Source organism: Lemur catta, chromosome Y (assembly GCF_020740605.2).
Source record: "Lemur catta isolate mLemCat1 chromosome Y, mLemCat1.pri, whole genome shotgun sequence".
NCBI lineage: Eukaryota > Metazoa > Chordata > Mammalia > Primates > Lemuridae > Lemur > Lemur catta.
In genome coordinates this window covers 3,443,353-3,469,888 of record NC_059156.1, presented here as the reverse complement: position 1 = coordinate 3,469,888, position 26,536 = coordinate 3,443,353, and the positions used below count along the sequence as shown (strand labels likewise).

Below are 26,536 nucleotides of genomic sequence, written 5' to 3'. Positions count from 1 at the left end.
ATGCTGACAGTAGCAAGGCCAGATTTAAAATAAACTGTTGCATGCCCTGTGTAATGCTTTCTCGTTTTAAAAACAAACAAACTTACTTGCTCTTTTCTATCTCTATAGCCTCGAATAAATGACTGGATAATTACTGCATTTTTCAGTCTTTGCCTTTCTTCCTGAATGATGAAGGGAGGAGAGAGGGAGCAACGGGTCAGTATCAGTGAAAATGACATTTTGCTAGTAAAGACTTTCTATTAAAAAAAAAAAAGCTATATAATTCATATACCATAAAATTTATTCTTTAAAGTATACCATCCACTGAATATATTTTTGGTATATTCAGAGTTACGCAACCATGACCACTATCTAATTTTAGAACAAGTTCCTTAGCCCCAAACAGAAACCCTACACCCACCAGCAATCATCCTGCATTCCCTGCTCTCACCCCCTGCCCCCAACAACCACTAATCCACTTTGTGTCTCCATGGATTTGCCTGTTCTCAACATTCCACATAATGGAATCATATAACATGCAGCCTTTTGTACTGGGCTTTTTTCACTGAGTGTGATTTTTTTCAAGATCCATCCATGTTACAGCACATGTCAGAACTTTACTCCTTTTTACGGCTGAGAATAATATTCTGTTGTATGGATGGATCACATTATGTTTATCCATTCATCTGCTGATGGACATTTGGGCTGTTTCCACTTTTAGCTGTTACGAATACGGCTGCTAAGAACATTCACACACAAGTTTGTGAACACAGGTTTTCACTTCCCTTGGGTTCATACCTATGAGTGGAATTAACATTTTAAGGAACTGCCACAGTTTTCCAAAATGGTAACACCATTTTACAATCCTACCAGCATGGTGACTTTTTTTTTTAAACTTATAGTTTTAAATACTAAAAGAATACAAACAACACAAACATGCATTTTAAAGATCATTTTCTTGTTTCAAAAGAAAACTCCAATTTCTGTTGACTTGAGACTGTCTTTAACATTTTCAGTGACCTGGCAAAAATATGTATTCTTCATCATCATCATCATCATCATTTTAAACACTGCAGCTACCACTGTTTGAGAGCCTACTATGTGCCAGCCCTGAGAGGCACTTCATATTCAACTGCACAACAATCTTACGGGTGAGCATTACTTCTAATTTAAAGATGCCGAAACTGATATTGCTGTAAAGATTAAGTAATACCCAAAGATGTTCAAGAGTCAGAATTCCAACTCAGGTGTGACACTAAAATCTGTACTCTGCCTTACCACATTACATCGTTTCACGTCTTCTGTGAATGCCGTCTACCAACCTGAGACACATATATACTCACCCACACAATCCTGGGGTTAGAGATCATCATCAGGTCATGGAAGTGTACTTTCTGAGATTGGAATGGTTACAACAAGAAAACCTGTGAGCTTTAATCTAGTTTTGGAATCTATTCACTAAAGTAATGATTCTAAGAGCACTTAATCAAAAGCTCATAGCTTAGGCAACAGCAAGACCCCATCTCTACAAAAAATAAAAAAATTAGCCAGGCATGGTGGGGCACCCCTATAGTCCTAACTACTCAGGAGGCTGAGGCGGGAGGGTTGCTTGAGGGCAGGAGTTCAAGGCTGCAGAGAGCTATGACTGTGCCACTGCACTCCAGCCTGGGCAACATGGGGAGGACCTCCCTGTCTCTTTAAAAGAAAAAAAAAAAATGGAGACCTCAATGGATATATTTAACAATTAGACAATGCCAAAGAGATAGTTTGTAAATTAGAAGTTAGGTCAGAAAAAAATATCCAAACTGATGCACAGATATTTGAAAGGATAAATATCCAGAAAAGCACATATGGACACGTGGGATACAAGGCCAAGGTCAAACATATTTGCAATTTGAGTTCAAGGAGGAGAGGAGGAGAATGAAGTAAAAGCACTATTGGAAGAGACAATGGCTAAGAATTTTCTCAAGGAACAAAGAAAAAAAAAAAAAAGATAAAAAGCACCAACCAACAAATTCCTTTCTTGATGGAATAGTAATTCAACTGACGAAAGTTTACCACCCAGTGGACATTTTGTAATTTCCGGAGACACTTTTGGTTGCCGCAACCAGAGGAGGGAGTGCTATTGGCATCTATGGGCAGAGGCCATGGATGCTGCTAAACAACCTCCAATGTACAGGACAGCCCCCCATAACGAAGAACGCTCTGGTCAAAAATGCCAACAGTGCCACAGTTTGGAAATCCTGCCTACAAGTCTTTTCATTTGCTCTTCCTTTAACCAAGAATGTTCTTCTTCCAGCTTTTGCACAAGCCAGCTTCTTTTTCATCCTTCCAGAATTAGTTCCACTCTAACCTCCTCAGAGAGCCCTTCCCCTAAACACCCTAACGCAGGCCTTCCCAGTTACTATCACGCCACCCTACTGCCTTCGCAGCTCTCATCACCATCCCAGTATCTTGGTCAGTGCTGGTGTTCTGCCAGTGAACAGGACGCTCGTCCATCACATGCTCTATCTGTATGCCCAGCCGGCAGAACAGTACCTGGGACATAACAAGCTCTCCACAAATGTTTGATAAAAGCATGCATGAATCGTTAACATAGCCAACATAAAAACTCTATCTAGAAAAGCAGGATGTAAGATACTACAGCTGCTGACTAATCAACAAAGTAAAATTATTTTAAGAAATCATCACCAGAAAGATATAATGTAAGATAAATAAAACAAGGAATTTCATTCGCTCCTTGCTTTTATCTTCTTCACAAATAGTTAAGATACATGCCTTATCAGTGAGTTTTCTCCTTTTGCTTGGTGAAATATCTACATTATACACTAAGGCTTTCTAGATTTTCTGGAAACTGTATCATAAGCAAGTAAGACAACCAAAAGCCTATATTCCCTCTCCACTGAGGAAACTGCCTTTTTAGTTTGTCTTTTTCTCTACTGGTTCCAGAGTAAAAACTTACTGCAAAATTAAACAAACCCAAAAATGTTTCTAAAGCTAAATACACACACATTATGTCATATACAATAAATATATATGCATATATAAAAAAACTAAGACCAGTGCTTATCTACAGAGTTTTACAAAACTGTTTTTACCTCTCTCTCTCTTCTTTCTTCCTGAGTACGATGTAAAAGAGAAGGCTTTTCTTCTTAAATCCAAAAAGAGAAAAAAAAGGTTACAATTTCAATTTTAAAACACTATCGTACAACAATTACAGAATGTTCTCACCCAAAATGATTCTAAAGATCATCCAATCAAACTATCTTAGTCAGATGAGAAACCAGAGGCACAGGTTAAATGGTCCCCCACTCCAAGGTCATAGATCTAATTAAAGTTAGTATTTCAGTAGTTTTCTAAGAATAAAAATCTGATTCCTTCACATACACAAGTGAGCACAAACAGAAGTGGGGAAATCTGAATAAGACTGGTGCACTGTACTAATGTCAGTGTTCTGGTTGTGATGTCGTACTCCAATTCCACAAAATACTACCCACAGGGGAAACTGGGCAATGTGAACAAGGGACCTCTCTGTTTCGTTCCTAACAGATGCATGCAAGCACGCAATTATCTCAATAGAAACTTCAATGAAAACCCAATTTCTTTGATGAAAAAAATCTTTCACCATAAGTAAAACTAAATTTTGAACAAAATTACTTGGTTTGTAGAAGGAATTAAACGAATGAAAGGGAAAGTTAAAAATTTCAAATAAATAAAAAAATACTTAAAGACTCCTCCCCTCAAAATTATTCCAGTCTGGGCCTCCTGTGGTGGATCATACCTGTAATCTCCGCACTCTGGGAGGCTTAGGCAGGAGGATCACTTGAGGCCAGGAGTTCGAGACCAGCCTGAGCAACAGAGAGATCTGATCTCTAAAAAAACCCCTAAACTGTTCCAGTCTTTAACGTGTGAACATTCTATTTTTTAAAATTTAATCCAAAATAAAATTAAAGGTCCAAGACATTGCACATGAATCACTAGAATAACTAATAAATTTAAATCTCCCAGCAGATATACTCCACCAGAACAGTGTGAGAGAGTAAACCAATTTAAAATTATACACTGATGCGTGAACACACAGTACGCAGAATCAAACTTCTCACCATCAATATGTAAAGCGAAAGAAATAAATCCTCCAGATATTTTCCATTATAGAAAATTTTAAACAAAAAGCCTTTATCTACATGTCCAAAGGCAGAAAAATACTTTGTTTTAAATTTAATTAATAAAACGATTCACCATTATTTACTTAATATCATCCTTTAAATTGACTTCTTTTTTTTTTTTTTTTTTTTTTGAGACAGAGTCTCACTCTGCTGCCCGGGCTAGAGTGAGTGCCGTGGCGTCAGCCTAGCTCACAGCAACCTCAAACTCCTGGGCTCGAGCGATCCTCCTGCCTCAGCCTCCCGAGTAGCTGGGACTACAGGCATGCGCCACCATGCCCGGCTAATTTTTTCTCTCTATGTATGTTTTCAGCTGTCCGTATAATTTCTTTTCTATTTTTAGTAGAGACGGGGTCTCGCTCTTGCTCAGGCTGGTCTCCAACTCCTGAGCTCAAACAATCCGCCCACCTCGGCCTCCCAGAGTGCTAGGATTACAGGCGTGAGCCACCGCACCCGGCCTAAATTGACTTCTTAAACTTTCAATTTTAAACCAATTTTAGGTAAAGAAAAGGTGCAAAAATTGGTATGAGTTCCCTTATCCCTTATGTCTTACCCACTCTTCCCCTATATAAATAGGTACATACGATTATCAACAGGAAATTAACACTGGTACCATGTATCATTTAACTGAACTACGGGCTTAATTAGGAGTTCATCAATTTTCCCACTCACAATCTACATCTGTTTTAGAATCTTATCCAGGACCCCACCCTGCACTTAGTTGCTATTTCTTCTTAATCTTCTCTGATCTATACCAGTTGCTCTGTCTCTGTCTTTCATGTTCTGGACACTGCCCCTCAACCTGGGTTTTCCCAACATTCACTCATAATTAGAGTAGGGTTATGCAATATAGACAGTATTAAACTCTAACCCATAGGATAATACACACATCCATGACTCCATGTCTATATAAGTAATTGAATAAATAAATGAACAAGGGAAAAGAAAAATCTCTTCCTTACAGAATCTAGTTAAAAAAGGCAGAAGGAAAACGGAAAACACAATCACCAAGCACTACAGTAATAAATGCTACAGACAAGAGCTCCTGATGTGTGCTAAAATTAGTGGGCAAGTTTGAGGAGAAACAGGATTTGCCTGGTCTCAAAGCATCTCCCTCAAAATATTTATCCACTACCATGGTAAAGGCAGTAAATTTATGGTGGAAAAACCCTGAAGACACTAACCAAATGATCAGGTAAGCATCTCCAGTAACAAAACATAAGGAAATCATGCACTACTACTTGACAAAATGCACAGGATACAATATAACTACTGCATTAGTCTTGCCAAAAAGCCCCTTTTTAGTTAAAATATTTACTTCAAGGGGAAACCTTCTACCACTACACTAAATGGAAAGACAGTATCATTGTCATAAATAGACGGTATCTCTAAAAAACACGGAACCACATTACATTTTAATTAAATTAAAAGTAAATACTGAATTGCATAAAAATATTATAATTTTATTTGTGAAAAGCCCCATCTGAAACTAGGCTCCTCAAAGCAAAAGGAACTGCTTATAATCACCATAAAGGAATATGAGGTGCTATATTGCTTAATTTAAGAGGAAGATGAGACTTTATTAGACCATTTTATTTTTTATGATGACTTTCTCATTACCAAGAAATTATGACTTTCACGTCACAAGATGTGACAAAGCCCAGAAAACATGAACAACTAAGTCTCAGACAGTTGGTTAAACATTTTTTCAAGTTCCCACTATACTTCTGACAATTTCATTTTTTGCAGTAAATGAGTTTCACAGTAGAAAGATGTGACATGAACTGTGCTATTTGCCAACACACTAGAGTTCACTAACATTTCTTTAAAAAATTACAGTGTTAAAACTGCATTATAAGGAAAATTCGTCCAGAAAGATGTGGGACTATTAGAGTCACCTTCTCAGTGCCTGCAGGATGTGGGCTTCAACTTCCCAAGCAGTTACAGGAACACAGAAGTAAAGCAGGAGACAGACACAAGATGTGCAGACAACACCCCCAGACACACTGGAGAGGCAGCATGCGATCAGGATAAACAGAACAGAGTTCATACACTTCAGCTTTACGGGTTTTGCTAAATTATTTAGACTCGGGACCTCTTCCTCCATGAAACACTAACACCTCTGCCTCAGAGAAGTCAGGATTTACTGAAGGCATACAAGTAACACACCCTGCAGGAGAACAAATACCGAGTACAGAGCATATCTAACTGTGACAAACGAGGAGAGAAACAGAGACATCCTTGAAGGAAAGTGTCCTCTGAAACTCATTGCAACTTTAACCCCTTGCAATGAGACAAAGATGCAAAGATAGCCCTTAATTGCTTAGACTAGGGAATGGATACCTTTTTCCAGAGAACAAAGTGTATCAAAAGCCTTGACACAATGTGCATACTTTGACCAAGCAATTCAGCTTCTGCAATTTATCCTAAAAAAATGATTGTAAATTGTTGGCTATCACACTGTTCACGATAAAACAGAACCTAACTTTCCAAAAATAAAGGATGAACACGTACACATCACACAAAGTTCATATCGTGAACATGTATAGCAGCTTTTTAAAATAAAACAAAATTTTAATGTTAGAAAACAGAACAATTTAGCCCTCAACTTTGAGATAACCTAGAGTACAAATGTCTCACGGTCGATCCCACAGGAGTCATGGCCACAGCAACTAAAACCTTAAAATCAGTAGTAAGGTGTGGCTGCTCCTCGAACGAGCCCTGCTTTTCACGCTCTGTCCCTGCTCATTCCCCTCAGTAAACACTGTCTGGTGATGAACACGCTTCCATCCACACGTTAGAAACACACCTGGCTTTCCACTCACCACGTGACATCACGGTCTTTGGCATGTCTCTCATTCTCTGCTTTCTCTGTAAATGCTGGTGTCCCTCAGAGTTTTGTCCTGAGCCCACACATCTTCCAAAGGCAGAAACTTCCCCTTGATGATTTCATCTCATTCCACAAGCCCAACTGCCAACTACTGATGGGCTGATGCACTCCCAAGCTCCACCCAAGCTCCCCACCAGCTGCCCGCCAGCACTCCCAACTGCCACTGCACACTCCCTGGGCCCCGCCCAAACCTGGGCATGACTCATCACCCACTGCAGGCACCTCAGATGGCATGCCCTTTATATTCTGCCTCACACCCAGTCCCACCCACCAGGGCATCTTGTTAGTGTAGCCTCCTCAACATCTCCTGAATCCATCCCCTCCATCTGGGTTCCTAGCTCCTTCCTCTAGGCCCTCGCTGTGTCTCCCCTGGTTTCCCTGCCTGGACTCCAACACTACACTGCCCCACACTCATCTCTCTAAAACCTAAGTTTGCTCAATGTTACCTCACTGCTCAAAATCCTCTAATGGCTCTCCAGAGCTCCCTGAATATGACTTGGTGCGGCCTCCAGCTCTGGCCCCTGACAGCCCAGAATTCTCCAGCTTTCTCTGCTACCATCTCCACCCTCTATGCACACCCCATTCCAGCCACAATCGGCACAACTTGTGGCTGATCAGCACCTCTCTGTGGTTAGACACCTTTGCCCATGCTGTTCCTTCAACCAGTGACATCAGTGTTAACAGGTATTAGTTGTCATCCAATCTTCTGGTCCTTCTCAAAAAAGTTCTATCTTCTGACTTCCCATTCACTCATCAATGTGCTACACTCTTAACTTCCAACTCCAACCGCCCTGCAGATTATGCGCTCTCAAGTCACCAAATTCTTCCTAGTTCCAAATTCAGTGGACGGTTCGTACAGCACTTGCCTCACTGCCTCTCTGCAGCCTTTGGCAGTGCTGGGCACTCCACCCTCCTTGAAACTCCCTGGACACCACTCCCCTCCTGCCCTAAGGTGTGGTTCTTTCATAATTTCCCCATACACACACCTGTTAAGTGTTGCAGTACCTCACGAATCCCTCCCTGTCAGAAACTCCAAGCCCTCCCCGTTAGGTGACTGCATCCTCAGTTCTAGGCCACCTGTCTGCCGATAACCCCAAATCTGCATCTCTAGCCCAAGACCTTTCCCCGAGTTTCACACGTGTACAATCCGCCACCTGTCACACATCCTGCCTCAGTCCCACAGGAACCTAGACATTCATTCTACCAACACGTCCCCCTCTTGGAGAATCCACTCCCCACCAGTCACATCCAGACTGCTCCATTTGTACCAAAGGACTCCAACCCCCTCCTCGGCGGACTCAGCTCTCAAGGTGGAAACCTGACCCAGGCCAATCAGGTTTTCTCTCCCGAGAATTTAGAATTGAGATCGAGTCCTCTGGACACTTAAACTAGAAAATCAAATACAGCCGAGATTAGGTGCAAGTGAAATGGAGAAGCCAGTCTGCAGAGCGGAGAAGGACGGCGACAGAGAAGCAGTGATCACACAGCTCAAGGAAGACTGAGAGTGACCATCCTGGGAGGGCTGACTTGGTGTCTACTTGTTCTGACCTTTACCTCCCCCATATCCTCTCAGAAACCTGTTTTGGTTCCATTTTGTCTTGCCTACTAAACCCGTATCAGTGATTTTCTGTACTTACAACCAAATGATCCCTAAGATAATCTTCTGTGTACTACCAAGAAAGAAAAACAGGCTGCCAATTAAGCTATTGCATGCCATCAAGAAGTATCGTGATTTCAGAAACATTAAAAAGTGAAAATCAGTGTGACTTTGAATCAGCGTAACCCAGCACATACCACTCCGTGTGCACAGACCCTTCCGCCCACCTGGAACATCTTGCTGTTTCCACCTATCCCCGTTACACCCGTCCTTGGGGACCAAGTGCCACCAACTCTGCTCTTCCCGATTCAGGCCCAAGGCAAATCTAGAATGTGGTAATTACTGTCTGTTGTTATTTAACTTTTAATTGTTTAAGTCTTGACTCCCCAACAAGATTTTAAACTCCTTCAAAGTATGGATGGTTCCTACAGAGTCTTTACAAATAACAGACCCCACAAATATTCATTTAAGTCAAAAAAGAAAAAGATGTGTTTATTCAAAAAGTGGTAACTACTCAGTTTTCCACTAAGCTCAAGAAAGAAGGAAAGATTTAAAATAATAATGTCAGTCATGAGAAAAAGATCATTACAACTCATTGTTTTTTCAATGAGGGAAAGAACTTACCTGGCAGCCAAAGAGAATTAAGGAAAATAAACATATGTAGGTGTTCAACAGAATTAGTTCTCAGCACATAAAATTAAAACCACAAGGAAACTACATTCCCACCAGAAATGTCAAAATTAAAAGGACTAACAATACCAAGTGTTGGCAAGGATGTGGAGCCACCGGCACCCTCAGACACTGCTGGCTGGAGTGTCAGCTGGCACGCCAAGCAGGAAAGTGTGTGGTTGGCAGTGCACACAAATGCCCACCAAAAGACACATACAACACCCATAAAAATAAAAAACAAAAAACTGTGTAGTGCTTATACAATGGGCCAGTGCTACACAAGGTGGAAGGAATCCATCTCTGAGACAGAAGGTTGACCAAAGCTAGGCACAAAGACTCCATTTACATAAAGTTCAATAACAGGTGAAACTAATCTATGGTAATGGGAGTCAGAAGAGCAGTCACTTCTACGGGGGAGTCATGCACCCAGAACCGACCTTTCAGTCCCACGATCCCATAGACTATAGTACCACGTTTTTTACTGTACCTTTTCCATGTTTAGATAGGCAAAGACTGTGTTATAACTGCCCACAGCACTCAGCAGAGTAACACGTCTGTAACTAAGAGCAACAGGCCATCCACACAGCCTAGGCGTGCAGCAGGTTATACCACCTAGGTTTATGGAAGTACTCTGATATTCACATCACCTAACAACAAGGTGTCCAGTCATTAAGCCACACAGGACTGTACCGAATGGGCAGAGCGAGAGGGAGCCTCTGGAATGCTGGGAAAGTTCTTTCTTTGATACAAGCGCTGTTCCACCTACATATGGGTACGTCCATACGTGAAAATCCTGCAAGCTGAACTTACTGTTGGTTCCCCACCCAGATTCCTTCACCAGGCCAGGCCATCCATCCCCCAGCTGCTGCAAGTCAGCTACTAATGGCTGTTTACTGCTACCTCTAGAGAATGGCCCTCAGCTGAGAGGCTAGCACTGCCACATTCCCATCCTCAGCCAAGGGCAGCAGGCAGTCTGCCGCCACCAGCCCCCTTGCCTTAATTAAGGACAACCGTGATATGCTCCCAGTGGGACTCGGCTAAAGCTAGACTCCAGCTGAGAAGACCCCTTTTCCCTCCGCTAGCCAGCTTCCCTCGCTCCCCTCCTCCTCAGTTTCACCTGCCCGAGGATCATCCTCCTAAGGCTCTTCTGGAAGACAGGACCCAAAACACAACACGATGTTTGTCAGACTGTATGATAAGTTTATACCTCAATAAAAAGTTGTTTTTTTCTTAAAGGGTGCATTGTTTCACACAGCTAAAAAGCTGGGATCTCCTCTTGAGATTCTGAGAGATAACCACTTCCTCAGGGCAGAGATGTGTCACCAGGTGAAAAAGGACCAACACCCACGGCAGGCCTGCCACACACTCCTGCAACAGAAGCCAGAAGGCCCTACAGAAACAAATGACAGGATTTCTAAGGTGGTGACCTGCCGCTAGCTTGCTGGGTGAATGTGCACCCAACTGCTCTGCATCTCACCTTCCAAACTTGGAAACTAGGAGATTTGGCCCTGAGGTTCTCTAAAGTCCCTTCCAAATGTAGAAATCCTTTGATCTCATAAGGAATTTTCATTAACACGCAAGCCCCTGAATGCCACCACGCCAACCCTGACCTGCCTGCACAGCACCTAGTTCTGCAGCACAAGCTACCTACAACCAATCACCATCACATAACCTTCAAAGCCTGGAAATTCTCACCATGCTTCTCTCAACTCCCTACCCAGGCTCCCTTCCTCTACCCTCGGAAACCACCATACACACACCCCCCTGGCACAAGTTTAAAAGTGTGCTCCTACTTGAGCATCAGCCTCCATTCAGGGTTATGTCCAACCCAGTGGTTATGTGTAGTATACAAAACATACTAATTAGAGGCAAGAAAGACTTGGCTGAGCATATTACATAAAGAACATTTCAGAAACTATTAGCAAACAGGCAGCTAATTAAATTCAGTTAAACTTTCAAAGATTCCAAGCGTGGGCATCACACTTTTATTTCCAATCTGATCCAGGACCAGAGCAGTGGAAAAAGGGTGGAAATCGAGGGACCGGAAGAATGCCACACTGATGTTCAATGACTTATCAGCAATTCCCCTGAACCAACAGATGCCAGCCATCAGGGACAGAGAGCTGGAAATTCTAGAACTGGGGACAACAGAGTCATCATAGTTTGTTCACCCTTATTCTAAACTATCACCATATGAATAATGACTGATCATACCAGACAAAGTCCCAGAGTCTCTCCACAACGTTTTAGGAAGGCTGGTAAAGAATAATTCTCGTGCTCTTGGATTCCAACATGTGAAAATTATGAGGCGTTCTGCCTGCATTTCAGAGATCACTGACATCCACAAGTACATCCTGTTTACTTTCCATAGCAGAAACTACCCTTTAGGTGGTATTCTAAAAGAAATCGCTACCTGATGTCATGCAGGACCAAGTAAGGAAAGTGCATTTCTAAAAAGAAACCCTTCCCTTTGCCCCTTCTGCACCGAAAGGGTGCCTACGCCGTTCGCAGCACGAAAACGTGCGGAGCTACGCACTGCCTACACTGGAGTCACTCCCCTGCAGCTCTAACCCTAACTGTCCGCGGTTTGGAGTACAAAAACGTGCAAAGGCGCGGAGTTGCGTGCCGCCTACACCGAAGAGGCACTCCTGCAGCACGCACGCAGGTTCTGAAATGTTGCGAGAGGCTGTGACTGGGGACGCCAGCGCACACAGGCCTTTCCCACGAGCCCTCCAGAGCTGTTCCCAAACAGCCGCCGGCGCCCCTGACCGGCCCTCCGGGCCCCGACCTTCGGCCCTGACCTCTGACTCCTGACCCCGACTTCGGGAGGCCCTAGCGCACCGGCGGCGCTCACCTTCCGACTCGCGCCGCCGAGGGACACCTTGGGCCGCGTCTTGAAATCCCCTTCAAAGCTAAACATCTTTACAGCCTATCCCAGCGGGGAGCGCCCGGCCGACCAGCCGAGCGGTCTCCGTCTCCAGTCTCGGCGCCCGCCCGGACCGGGGCAGCGCGACCAGGAGGCGGCCGGAGGCGACCGAGCCCGCGCCGCGCCGCGCTCTGCCCGCCTGGCCCTGCCCGGGGCCTTCCACCGCTGCAGCCGCGGCCAGTAGCGTCCGGCGGGCCGCGAACCCCACGCCCGCTCCGGGAGCAGCTGCCTGGGGACGGAAGATGGCGACCGGACGCAGCTGCCGTACGCGGCTCCCTGAGCAGGCGTGCCGCCTCCAGGAGGCCGCAGCGCTCCTCCCGCCACCCCCGCCGGCGTGCGCGGCCCCGCGAACCGCGCAGGAGCCTGCGGACAAGCCGGGGCCCCTGCCCCAGGGTGCGGGGCTGTCCCGGGGTTGGGGCCTATGCCAGGGAGGGGTCGGGCGGGGCCGGGGGCGGGGCCGGGGGGGGGCCGGGGGCGGGGCCGGGGGCGGGGCCGACGGGCTCCTGGCGGGCGGCGCTTCAGCCGCAGGCGCCCGCAGGGACCGCGGCTCAGACGGACAGGCCTGGCGTCGCCGTGTGTGTGCACCCTGCGTGTTACATGTGTCGCATTATACAGACGTAAACATTTACCGTATCACACATACATGCACATGTTTGTCTGCAAGTCCACGTTCACTTAGCGCCCAGTGCGCCCATCGTAAAGTCAAACATCCCGAACTAAGTCGTCGTAAGTTAGGGGCCATCTGCACATAAATATGTGGCTCATATCCACACATACATATGTATCTCACACACACATGCATATACATGTATGTCATGGACACAATGGAAACCACTTTTAAAAATTCAGTTTTGAGGCCGGCACGGTGGCTCACGCCTGTAATCCCAGCATTCTGGGAGGCTGAGGCGGGTGCCTCACTAAGGTATTCAAGACACTAAGGTGTTCAAGACCCACCTGAGCAAGAGCAAGACCCTGTCCCTTTTTAATTTAGGGAAAATGAGTAAATAAACAATTCAGTTTTGATTGTGTGTTTTTAAAGTGCACAACATGATGTTTTGACACAGATATATGTCGTGGAATCTCAGTTTTACAGTCACTTCCAAAAGAAAGCAGAGTTCAATAATGATCTGAACATGGAGCCGTGAATGCACGTCCAGCCACCAAATACCACACTGGAAAGCAAGCCCCTTAATCCATCTGAGGCTCATCTTTCAAATTAAATTTGGTAAGTAGCTTTATGATTACATTTTCCAGAGGAAATATGATTACTTAGGATATTTTATGCATCCTCGAGGTAAAAGACTGGCACGCGGATATTAAACAGATCCGCACACACCAGAGCGAAGATTGATGGCCACAGGTCCTGCCCAGCCTCCTCACTTTGCAGATTAGAAAATTTGAGCTCAGAGAAGTAAAGAAAATTACCCAAGTGGATGCAATTTCCAATTCTCCTTCTTTACATTAACATCACGATGCCTTCTTATTGTGCCAAAATCATCTCAGTCGTGTTTCAAAGAGGGCCTTTCCCCTACTTTTCAGGACTGGGGCACGCTGGGCAAGGCTCACCCAGTGCAGCCCTGTCTGCTCCCTCTTGGGCCGGGCCTCCCTGCCTCCCCCCTCTGCAGAGCTTTCTGCCTGCCCTGGCCACCCTCTGCCTCTCTTCAGGTGGCTGGGTGGGCCTTCCCTGTCCGGCACTGGCCCGTACTCCGCTGCCCTAGGCCCTGCCTTAGCTGCCGATTGGAAATCAGCGCCAATGGGTTACTGTTTTGTTCTGCCCAGGTAATATAATTATTTTTTTTTTAAGCTTCTTATTGGAGAAAACTTTAAGCAGCTACAGAAGCAGAGAGCTGAGTGCAGTAAACCCTCAGGTCCCCATCACCCTGCCACAGCGATGACCAGCCTATGGCTGGCCTGGTTTCCTCAGTGTCTGCTTACCCCACACGCTCTCCCTGGCCGGGTTACTCTGCAGCCAGCCCCAAACCCCGGTCCTGCCACCTGCAAGTATTTCAGGATGGATTGCTAAACGGTAAGGACTAGTTTTGATAAACCACAACCAAGTTCCATTGGTTCCCCCAAAGAAGCTAAAAATGCTTAATTTGTCAAATATCCAGTTAGCGTCTGCATTCCCTGATTGCCTAAGAATTTTTCAGTGTCTTTGAATCAGGATTCAAATAATGTCACGAGTTGCAGCTTGTTGATATGTCCCTGAAGTTTATTTAACCTCCAGCTCCCTCTCTATTTCTCTCTTTTTCAACAATTTTTAGCTGGTTTAAAATTTTTTTGTTATTTTTTTTTTAACTGACAGATTAAATTATATGAATTTATCAGGTACAACATGATGTTTTGGAATATGTATGCACTGTCGAATGGCTAAATCTAGCTAACTAACATGCATTACCTCACATAGTTATCATCTTTGTGGTGAGAACACTCATCCACTCTCTTAGCATTTTTCAAGAATACAAGATTTTTTTTTAAGACAGGGTCGCGCTTAGTCACCCAGGCTGGAGTGCAGTGGCATGATCACAGCTCACTGCAGCCTTAATCTCCTGTGCAGTGATCCTCCTGCCTCAGCCACCTGACTAGCTGGGACTACAGGTGTGTACCACCGTGCCTGTAGAGGTGGGGTCTTGCTATGTTGCTCAGGCTGGTCTCAAACTCCTGGCCCCAAGTGATGCTCCCTTCTCGGCCTCCCAAAGTGCTGGGATTACAGGCATGAACAACCATGCTCCACCCTTGATTGAATCTTTGCCTTCACTTACCCACTTTGAAAATACTGAGATGGTTCCTGAGCACCCTCCATCACCACCAGCTGTTCAATAAGCACTTGTGGGCCTTCGTCCTGGGTTCTTCTAACGGTACCATCCAAACCCTCGGAATTTCCTAAGTGACAGTTTATGCTAATGAGGCGAGGCAGGCCACTGGGAGACAACTGTGTGTCGCTGGAGATGGGGGAAGCTCAGGGGCTTCCCTGATGGACAGTACTTGCTGAGGACACAGTCATCCCCTGACCTGAGGGGGCCTAAGACCCCCAGTGGATGCCTGAATCTGAGGATAGTACTGAACCCTGTGCTTTTTTCTACACGTACCTGTCTATGATAGAGTTTAATTATAGTTAGGCACAGCAGGAGAGTAACAATGTTGATGAAATGGAGCAAAGGTGACGATACACCATAATGCAGTTACGTGGATGTGGTCACTATCTCTCTCTCCCTGTCTGTCCCCCTCTCTCTCTGTCTCTCTCTCTCTGTCTCTCTGTCTCTGTCTCTGTCTCTCTCTCTCGTGTCTCCCTGAACCGTGCTCCCTATTTTCAGAACGAGGGTAACTGCAACCTACAAAAGCAAAGCTATGGGTTTCGGGGACTCCTGTGGTCACACTGCGGTGCCGGGAGCTGAGTCCTCCTTGAGAACGTGATGTTTGAGTCTGGGGCCCTCCCAGAACCCCCTGCATCCTCTGGGTGGTTCTGATTTGTCCCCTTCGTTACAGTAAAACTGTAATCGTCCTTATGTGCAGCACTTCCCCGAGTTCTGTGAACCTTTCCAGCAAATGACTGAAACCAAGGGGAGTCCTGGGACCCCTTGAATTTGCAGCCAGCTGCTCAGAGGTGAGGGTGGCCCAGGGAGCCCCAAGCTCACGCCTGGGCCTGTGGCCAGGGCCGCCTGTGGAGGACGGCGCCCTCGGCTGACAGTGTGACTCACTCTACGTGCTTTTTAAAGTGTCAATGAACAACTTACGTAACCTATTTCAACCCATTGTGATTATTGGTCTTACTGATGTCCAAACTGTCTGTCTTTGGCTAAAGGGAGCCCATGAGACTGGGCGCCCGAGTCTCTCTGACGTGACTCTGGACGTCTGGACGGCTTCCCTGATATCTGGAATGGCAAGACCTTTCAGGCTCCACTGAGGCAGTTCCTGCCCATTTTGGCACAATTCTGTCACATTTCGTGCATTTTGACAGAAGTGCACTGGAGACGACAGCTTCATGTGCAGGGAAGTGGCCACGATGGGGGGGGGTCGTCTCTTTTATTTTTCTTGTGAGATATTTCAAACACAAGGACGGGACGTGCAGCAAACACTGTGTGCTCATCACCTAGCTTTAAGAAACATTTTCTCACCTTCACTTCACACCCTGTTGCTCTGAGCACGGAGAAGGGGCAGACACTGTTGCTGGACTCCTTCAGCTCCCAGGTGATGGTCCTGAGCATGGTGTGGGTCCCGCCAGTCCGTCAGCCCTCTCATGACCTGCGTGTGCTGTCCACAGCACGGCTGGGGGTGTCCATTCTTTCATAGATTTTTATGTCTATCAAAGTAACACGCAAATGAGGTTTTTAAAATCAAACAGTACAGCCAGGCTGTTAACAAAAATAAGTCTCCATCCAGCCTCCCCGCAACCCCTGGGGGTCTCCAGTCTTCTGGTGGTTCCCTCCTTGTTTCTGTGTGACACAGGTTGGGTATTCCTTCTCTGAAATGCTTAGGACCAGAAGTGTTTCAGACTTTGGATTTTGGAATAATTGCATTTATTCTTACCACTTCAGCCTCCCAAATCTGAAAATCCAAAATCTAAAATGTTTCAACAAGCATTTCCTTTGAGCAGCATACTGGCACCCAGAGTTTAGATTTTGGAACATTTGGGATTTGGGCTGGTCACCCTGTAGGCACATGCAGCTGGTTTAGGACTCAGCCCCTTAAACAGGCCGTGCGTTAGTTTGATGTGACAAGAGACTTCAGCTCCCCACCACCTCTCCGGCCACCTTCCCAACACAGACACATCCCAACGCCATATCCCCCACCCCTCCACTTCTCATCCCAAGACTGTGTAACCACTTCTCACTGCCGCACCGAGGTCTGCACTGGCGCAGCTGGCAGAAGGCTCTGTGACCATGGACGGGTGCCGTCTCCACGGTGTCCAGCACAGCAGCCGCCAGACGTTGGGGCCACAGGCACTCGTGGCCAATGCAACTGAGGAAATGAATTTTTAATTTATTTCAACTCATTTAAATTTAAATAGACATCTGTCTCATGGTTATCATATTGGACAGCACAATAAATCTATACTATGATATTTCCTTTCTTACATGACTTTTTTCCTGAAGCTAATAACTGCCTAATTAGGTGTTTCTTTTCTTTTGAAACTTTTGCCTAATGTTTTCCTAGCTCCAGAAAGTGTCTTCCCATGTGTGCAGCGGTCACACGAGTCAGATGACCTAGGAACCCCAGATGACAGGTCCCCTGGAGCCCCGGACCCCGCTGAGGGCCCTTGTCCTGCAGACGCTGACCCCTCCCTCACTGGGTGGAGCACAGCTTTGGCAGCTTGCTGAGGAAGAAGAGGTTTTATGAGATCTTTTAGTGCGTTTGAAAGCCTTTATCTTTGCACACGAGTGACCATGGTTGAGTGTAGAACGCTGAGCGCATGGTGGTACCGCCTACCTTGTCGGTTTTGCGAAGTCAAGGAGGCTCTGATTTCTGACGCTGTGTACACAGTTTTGCTTGCTTTTCGTCTCTGAAAGCTCTTAGGACCTTCTTCCCTAATACTCTGAAACTTCATGCCATGTGAGCCTTTTTACTTACAGTCATGGTTCTGGGCTGATAAATGGCCCTTCAGTCATAAAGCTCCTGTGGTTCAGTCCTGGGGATTTCCTATGACCATTTCTTTCACAATTTCCTCCTCGCACATTGTTTCTGCTCCCTCTGCTGACACGTGTCAGTCTGAAGTGGGGCTCCTGAGCCTCATTGACTGTTTTCTCCCTGTTCTCCCACCACGGGTCATTACGTGTCACCAGGTGTCATATGTGTCATTAGTTTCCTTGTGCCTTTCGGCTGTGGCATTTTGTCTCACTGTCACTTCTTTGGTAATTTTTTTCTGTCCCTTCCATTGTCTCTATTTCTTCTGAGATACTCTTGATCTTTTCCTTGCTTTTATCTCTTTCCTTCCTGTTGGAAGCATAGCACCACATCCTTGGCTGTACGTGCAGCTGATAAAGACACAGAAAGTCTTTGGGACACGCCGTGCATGGCAGGATGCACCTGCTGCGCCGCGGGGCTCTTCTGAGGAGTAATGTGGCAGCGTTTCACTCCTCAGTCAGGAGCCCTCAGGTCCAGCTCTGCCCATGGCTCCTCCTGGGCTTGATGTCTGCAGGGAGGACATGGCCTGGGAGTCTCCCTCCCAGAGGGGGTAAAGCCAGGAGTTACTTAAAAACAGGCTGGAGGATGGTCCCCCGTCCCATATGCCAACCAGCCCGGGACCAAACCTTCCTGCCCCTCCCCTCAGCCTGATTCCCAGTCTGGAATCTTTCTGGTTCTACTTTTCCAAATAATAAAATTCCAGACTCCTGAACAAATGGGAAAGAGTGGCCACCTGACGTAGGGCTGGGACTGGGGTCCAGCTAGCCCTTGGCCAGAGTCTCAAGCACCTCGAGAGCCATCTCTTGTCCTTCTGGGGCCACACAGAGGGGTCAGCTTGCGGCTCCTCACTCTCCTCTCCTTCCCAACGCTCCATGTGCCTCGCAGGTGCTCAAGTTTGACTGTCCTTCCCTCTGCTGGGTCACTTCCACCACATGCTGTCATTCTACACTGTGATCCCAGGCTGCAGATGTCTCAGGTGCCGCCAAAGGCAGGAGTTCTGTTCCTGTCTCCTTGGTTTGGGTCTAGAATGTTCAGGCAAAGGGTGAGGCACAAATGTTGTCACTCCATCACCTTGAAACACTAGATTTTTGTGTTTTAAGAATGTATACAACTATCTGAAAATACAGTTTATTTAATTAAAAATCTGCATAAATGATATCTTCCTATATGTATTCTTGCTATATATATTCTTTTGGACTTGCTTTTTCGAAGACTTCTAATGGAGACGGCCCCTTGTGTGATCTCAGACCACACACAGATCTCAGACCATACTTTTCGTCAGGGGTCTGTGATAATCCTACAGTTGTGTCACTAAGTCAGGCTGGTATTTCTTTTTCTTTCTTTTCTTTGTTTCTGGTGAGATTTCTCTCTGTCACCCAGGCTGGAGTGCAGTGGCATCATCATAGCCTTGGGCTCAATTGATCCTCCCACGTAGCTGGAACTGCAGGTGCCACCACCACGCCTGGCTAATTTTTTTGTTTTTTGTAGAAACGGGGTCTTAATGTGTTGCTCAGGCCTCAAGCGATCCTCCTGCCTCAGCCTCCCAAAGTGCTGGGAATACAGGTGTCAGCCACCATGCCGGCCTCATGCTGGTGTTTCTGATTCCGGGAGAGACCTGGGAGCCACACAGACCTGGATGTGAGTCCCCAGTCTGCTGGGTGTGTTAGATGTGTAAGACTTTGTGTAATAAACTAATCATTTTAAGCTTCAGTTTCCCCAGCAGTAACATAAAGGCAACTCTTACTGGCGAGGCTGTGGTGCAACGTAGATGATAAAGTGTTTGCTTAACACACAATGGACGTTGAGCACGTGGGAGCCGTCCCATTTTCTCTATGTTGGCCAAGGCAGGAGAGCTGCCCATGTGCACACAGGGCCCAGGGAGGAAGCCGTGCACTCCCACATCACGTGCTTCTTCCTGCATGCGTGCACACGCACACGCACACGCTCATTCAGGGGAGCTGGAGAGCTGAGGTACCCTAACAAACCGCCTCTCAGCTCCCCAACCGGCAGCTAAGTTACTCTTTGTGAATTACTGAACTCCGTTCAGAAACAAAATGTGGAAAACAGACTTCATCCTACAGAAACATCCTAGTTGCTAATAGTCAAGGAGGTGAACTCTGCCTCCTGTCTCTACACAACATAGACCAACTCGCACGTTGACAGGCAGTAGCCACAAGCTCTCGGTGCGGACTTCGCTCGTTCAAGTGGCTGCTGCTGACTCAGGCAGAGGGATCAGGGGCAAGGGCGCCTTGTCTGTCCTCTGCAGCCCCGGGAAAGTCTCTGCCCCACCTTGCTGCCGCCCTGCTGGATAATTTGTAAAGCCAGGGGAATGGCGCGTCCGGCGGTGGACCTGGATTCGGTAGAGGCAAATGGCATTTCAGCCACACTAGCTGCTTTTGGTTTTAAATCTGCACACGCCTCCCCGGGTGCTGAGAAAGCAATGAGGGTGCGCTGGGGTCCACACCTCCCGGTCCTCCCTGCGCTCAGCTGCTCGCTCTGCCCCGTGGGCTGCAGGTGCGTGCGTAACAGGTGTGCGTGGGCTCACCTGAGCCACGCCAGGACCTAGCAATGAACAAGCAAAACTAGGCCTTTGCAGCCATGGAGCTTCCCTCTGGAGATGAAGAGAAGGTAACGTCAGGTAGTGATCCGGCTCTGTAGGAAACCGAGCAGGATGAAGTGGTCCCAGCCAGAGGCAGGTGGATGTCATGGTCCTGAGAGCGAGAAAAGACCACGTAGTCCGAATGTGATCAAATTGGTGAGTCTTTATTAGCTGGCCAGCGACCACCCCTGTTCTGGGAAAGTCCAGACACAGAGAATGGCCCCGATCTTAAAGTGTGCAGGGGTTATATAGCTTCACCACATGTGTGACACTACGCGTACAGCTCAGAATATTTTGCAATAATTTTTCCATCACCTGGGGGTCTGGGACTTGTTATGATTACACTCTATAAGCAAGCGAGCTTACAGAAGCGGATAGCATCAATTAAGTCAAGGAACATTTCTCAAGCATAGTAAAATTTAACTATACACACCTAATGATTTTAAACAATCAATTACAAGTTAATCACTTTATTTTTCTGTAACGACTGTCCCTGGGCAAGAATTGGCTTGAGCCCAGAGTCAGCAAAGCAGGACGTGCTTCTTGGGTCCAAAGGTCAATAGGTCCAGAACACTCCTTAGGGCCAGAGGTCAATAGGTCCGGACACGGCCTATTGACTGCTGAAGGCTTCCCAGAGCTAGAGGTCAATGGCCTGTTGAACAGACAAACTGTTCCCTGTGGCGAATAGCCAAGGGCCTTAGGTCTTGCACACAAGCCAAGGCGTGTGTCATTGTCCTGCAGGCAGTAATGAGGTCCAAAGGTTAAGATGCAAACGTCTGCCTTCCTTGAACAATTTCCATAAGAAATGGAACATGTCACCTCAGGGCTCTAAAGGTAGTCATGTACCAGGAAGTAGCTGCTGGACAAAAGGAGTATAAAAATAAAGCGACTGGTGCTTTTCGGCGCTGCAGTCTTGTACCGTCTTTGTGTGTCTCTGTGTTTCTTTCTGTGTTCATCCCCCGTTCTGAAATCGGGCCGCCACATTTTCCCTATTATTCATGTATTTTTCCCTCAGCTCATACATAGGTCACGGGCTTATGAATCACACAGCAGTGAGTCTGTACACAAGATGGCTTCACTTAGGTTCATAAAGCTATAGTGATTACTGTGCCTCATCACAGTGGGGAGAGCGGTCCCCTAGGGAAGGGTAGGAGCCTCTCTGAGGGGAGACTTGAGCTGAGGCCCCAGTGATGGGGGAATCAACCGTCAGGGGCTTTGGGAGGGAGTATTTAGGGCTCAGGAACAGCCCAGAGAAAATGGCCGGGGCACAGCCGCTTTGGCCTATTTGAGGGACCTGGAGACAAGCCGTGGGGTGTGGGACCAGTGCCTGGTCTCGGAAAGAGGCCACGGAGGCAGCCACAGCTAAGATCGCAAGCGGCTCCTTCCTTCACAGGGAGACCAAGGAGGGTGTGAGCAGTTTTAAGCAGCGTAGGAAGTAGATTTGATTAACAATTTATGAAGATTCTCAACTTTCTTCTCCCAACCAAGAGCAAATTTTCAAATTATGGGTTGAAAAAGTTGTCAACCTAAAGGAAAAAGTAACTGAGGCAAAATTAATATAAATGGAGAGAGTTTACCTGGGCCAAGGCTGGGGCTGCAACCTGGGAGCGAAGGTTCAAGTTCCCCCGAATGCAGCTGCTCAGCAGCAGTGGCAAGGGGCTCTTTAAACGAACAAAGAAGAGGCAGTTCCTAAGTTGTTTACCAAGAATTTACATTAAAAGTAACATAAGCAATTGATTGGATGTACACTCTTCTCTGTATCACAAATTCCAGGAACAGGAACAAAATGCCTTGAAGCAATCCCCCTACCCGTGGCGTGGGGGCCTGAGCGAGGCCCCTTTTCTGGTCTCTCCGGGCCCGATACATTTTGCATACCTCACTCAGCGCAGACTGCTCTATTTTTGTTTTTTCAGTCAAGGAATTTTGAAATAATGTTTGATCTTTAAAAGGAAAGAAAGCTGGGTAGGTGGTAGCACGTACCTGTAGTCCCAGCTACTCAGGAGGCTGAGGCCAGAGGGCCGCTGGAGTCCAGGAGTTGGAGGCTGCAGTGAGCTGTGGTCACACCACTGCACTCCAGTGTAGGTGACAGTCAATTTTATGTTGTGTCTATTTTACCATAAATAAAAATAAAAATGAATGTTAAGAAGTATTTCTAAATGGAGGACTGTGCAGTGAGTTTGGAGAGCAGTCACAGGGGGCGTGCAGGTCAGGGCCCCTCTGCCCCATGCTTGGCACTCACCGCAGTGCCAATGCCTCTCACCCTCCCACCCCAACTCACAATCCTCCCTGGGAACCAGGCAGGGGCACAGACTAGGGCTACCCGCCTTTGCCCCCTCCCTCATTTCCACTGATGAGGTCATCGCTTCCCTCCAGGCCTCAGCGGGTGTGGCTGAGCTGGAGCCCCCTGAGCACTACAGCTGGGGCAGACAGGATCATTGCAGAGAGAAGCAGAGCAGAGTAAAAGCATCCCCGACCTCTCCCAGGAGCCCCTCAGAAACCCTGACTAGGGGGCATGTGCTGCAGTCGCAGGGCGGCGGGGAAAGGTCTCAGTACTGCACCCAGAGTGGCTCTGCCTCCACCTACGAAATACTAGCAGCCTCCCTGAAATTCACTGTGGGCGTATACAGATGAGAAGTTCAGATAAATGCTGGGGGTACAAACACGTCAAAGATAAGAAGAGGAACATATTTTACATAGCTGATTTTTTAAAAAAGATTGCAACAGAATATGTGAATTTTGAAGGAACAGGAAAACACCTAAAACACTGTTGTTGGCAAGGCCCAAGTCCTCCTGAGCTAGAAGACAATGTCACTGACCCTAAAAAGAAATTCATTTTCAGAAATCATTTTTGAAAGCTATGAGCTTTTCCAGAGGTCTCAAAGCATAAATCACAGCTTTCACGAAAACCCATAAAATACACTGCGCCTGTAAGATGAAATGAAATCAAGACAAACCTAACCTTTAGAGGCACCAGCGCCGTTCCCAGTGCCAATACAAGGCCCCGCCAGGATTCTCTGCTCCCAGAGAAGAAATTCATAAACCAAAACAACCTCAGATCGTTGTTTGCTCTGGAAATTGCCACTTGTCGCTCCTGGTGCACGTCCTCTCCTTACACGTGTGATGTGTCCTGTTGCCAAAGCCAGTTTCATCTCGTTTCCTGTTTACATCCCTCAAGGAATTTGCTCAGACCTTCCTGACAACAACTGAGTGGTATTTAGTCGCAGACGCAGCACGTATCTGAGATTTTCCCCTATCACACTGCTCTGGAGCGGCACAGCGGCCAGGGGGTGTCTTCCCGCTCAGAGGCAGCTGCCTGTTACAGCCAACAAATCAACCCTGAGGTGACACCTGCCGTGCAGGAACAGCACACCTGTCGCACCTGATGGGACCCCACGCAAGAGCTGGTGAAACCCAGGAAGCTTCCCGGGGAAGTCAGAGTCTTAGAACAACCAGCTGGAACAATTCTCAGGGTTAAAAGACATTTCATCTCTTTGACTTAAGAGAAAGTACCAGCATCAGACGACGTGGTTGGAGAGGATGTGGATTGTATTATAAAGGTATATTTAAATGGAAGTAAAAAGTATAGAATGTCAAAATCCAAAAAAGGAGCCCCATGTACACTGCTGAAACGCAGTCATTCTGACGAAGCAATTGGTTACGAACACAAGAGACAGTCTCGGACACACCTGTTCATTGCCCTGGACAGTCCTAGGTAACAACTGAATAAACGTGTCAAAGGCCAAAATTACATTTTTCAACAAACTGCTGCTTTTGATTAAAAAACAAAATAGACAAGTTTAGCTTAAATATCTTAACTGGCTATATTTACGGCTCCAGAAGACACAGCGCGTCACTCCATAAAGTAGACAAGTTCCAACGAGCTGAGCAAAGAGGTTGGTTTCACAGACAGAAAAGGGCTGAGGAAAGCAGAACAAAGAACACAAAGTGGATGGGTCATTCCAAGTTACTTTCCTCGTAAGACGGGGACAGGGAAACAGTAGAAAAATAACTGATTAGTAAGATGACTTTGGTAGAAGGATTAAAAGCAGAGGAAACTGCATTGTCACGCCCGTTGAAAGGGCCCGTTTGGGAAATTGCGCTGTGTTCTCTTTCCTGATTTCTCAGAAGGCCAATGAGAGCTCAGCAGAGTTTGGAGACTTGGAGCATTAACACGAGCGACTCCATGTTGGGTTTTGGCTGGTCTGTTGGGGGTGGTGCGGGAGCTTAGTGCAAAACAACAGCACCCTATGGTTTTATTTAACAAACTGCAGGGGCCACTTGGAGGCCTCCCTGGAGTGAGCTGGACACCAGATTGGTGATGTGAACTGGCCAAACAAACCCAGCAGGGGCAGGTGGAGGCATCCACCAGGGGCCGCTGGGTGCTCCTGGGCTCTGTCCCCGAGCTCAGCTCAGTCCGCGCTAGGTGGGGCGAGCAGAGGGTATCAGGCCCGGAGAGACCGAGCAAGGAGCTTCACTCAGACCCCCAGGCCAGGGTAATCGTTTAAGGCATTCTGTTCCTGACTGGCCTCCCCATCATCCTCGCGTTCCTGAAATTTGTGAGAGGAAGGACAGTGAACAGCCAATCAGCAGCTCACATTATTTAATGTGGATTCTTGGTAAACAATCCAGGCCTCTTCCTTTCCTTTAGAACCCACTTGTACCTGATGCTCCCAGGAGTGTATGTTCAAATAAACTCTCCATGTACGTTTCTTTTGCCCGAGTGTCTGCCTTCAGGTCAACAGCATTAGGGCATTTGCTTGTCACTTCCCAGGCATCTTGGGCAAAGCGTCCAGATTCCATCAGACTTTGCTTTATGGAGCAGGGAGGCCTGAGTGTGGCATGCGTGTCCCGGGCTGCTGCAGCAGACGACCACACTTGCGATGGGAGGTGCGAAGCACAACTGTATCATCTGATGTGAGTCTCACTGGGCCAACGTCAAGGTGTCAGCTGGGCGGGTCCTGCTGGAGACGCCAGAGGGGAAGCTGTTTTCTGGGTGCATCTGGCACTCACAGCACCCTGACCCCTGCTCTGTCCTCAGCCCCTTCCCTGATGCTCCCCTGCCGCCCTCTGGTAAGCACCTGTGATGACATCAAGTTGGCTAGAAAATGCAGGGTCACCTCCCCGCCTCAAGGTCCTTAATATAATGGCAGCTGCAAGGTCCTTTTGCCATGTGAGCTGGCATGGTCACGGCTTCTGGGGATTGGGTGTGGCACCGTTCAGTTCAACTTACCAGACAAAGCACCCACTGTGCGCTACAACTGAGGGACACTCAGTCCTGGAGAAGCTCACTGCCTTTTTCAAGGAGACACTGCATTGCGCACCACGCACTGAGGGACCTGGACAGCCTGCGAGGTTGGATCAGGAGGGGAGAAGGGGAGTGGAGGCCCGCTCTGCACACCACACTGGCGCACACATGAGCCACCACAGGCACTGGTTTAAAGAAATGGGGACACATGCACAGTACAAGGTGGGCACACGTGCACGATACTCTGTGGACGGGATTTCTGTGCATGCACACATACGTGTGACATGTACACACACATGCATACCACAGATCACGGTGCGGAACAAAACAATGACCTGGATCAATACACGCTGACATGAAAGGACTCCTAAGACCTATTATTTGCAATGAAAAGGAAGTTGCAGAACGGTGCCCACAGTGTGATCTCGTTAACCTTTAAAACCTTCTGGCAATGTCCATATCAGTGGGTAAAGGCAAAGAAAACAGTCTGGGAATACATGGAGCAAACTTTCACACTCACACACACACATGCATACGCATAGTGTAAGAGCAAAGGTAACTCCATGGCAGGCTAGGCTTCCTGGAGTAGGCCTAAGTTTCGGTTTCCCCAGCACGGGCCCTCCCCTTCCCCGAAATGACACTGATGACTGCCGGAGGATCCTGAGACTTGGAGCCGACCATTCAGGAGTTAACGTGACCATGGAACTGACCAGTGAGGAGCCTACACGGTCAGCCTGTCTTGAAGGAGCAAATGAACTGAGGGAGGGAGGGGGGTGGTGTGCACGGCATATGTAGCCCACTGGAAAGTATAAAAGCTTAGTGTTACCCCAGGGCGGGGTCCGAGTT

The 26,536-nt window shown here is 47.1% G+C and overlaps 1 protein-coding gene and 1 long non-coding RNA gene across 3 annotated transcripts in view; both read right to left on the bottom strand.

The window, feature by feature from the left end:
* Positions 1–26,536, bottom strand: part of LOC123629050 (F-box-like/WD repeat-containing protein TBL1X) — a 1,209,717-nt gene that overhangs the window by 538,513 nt on the left and 644,668 nt on the right. The window lies entirely within an intron of this gene.
* Positions 24–12,586, bottom strand: LOC123629071. Its single transcript, XR_006731891.1, has 3 exons — positions 12,153–12,586; positions 3,078–3,130; positions 24–161 (listed from the first exon to the last, which is right to left on the bottom strand). It is a non-coding gene; the product is annotated as an uncharacterized LOC123629071 (long non-coding RNA).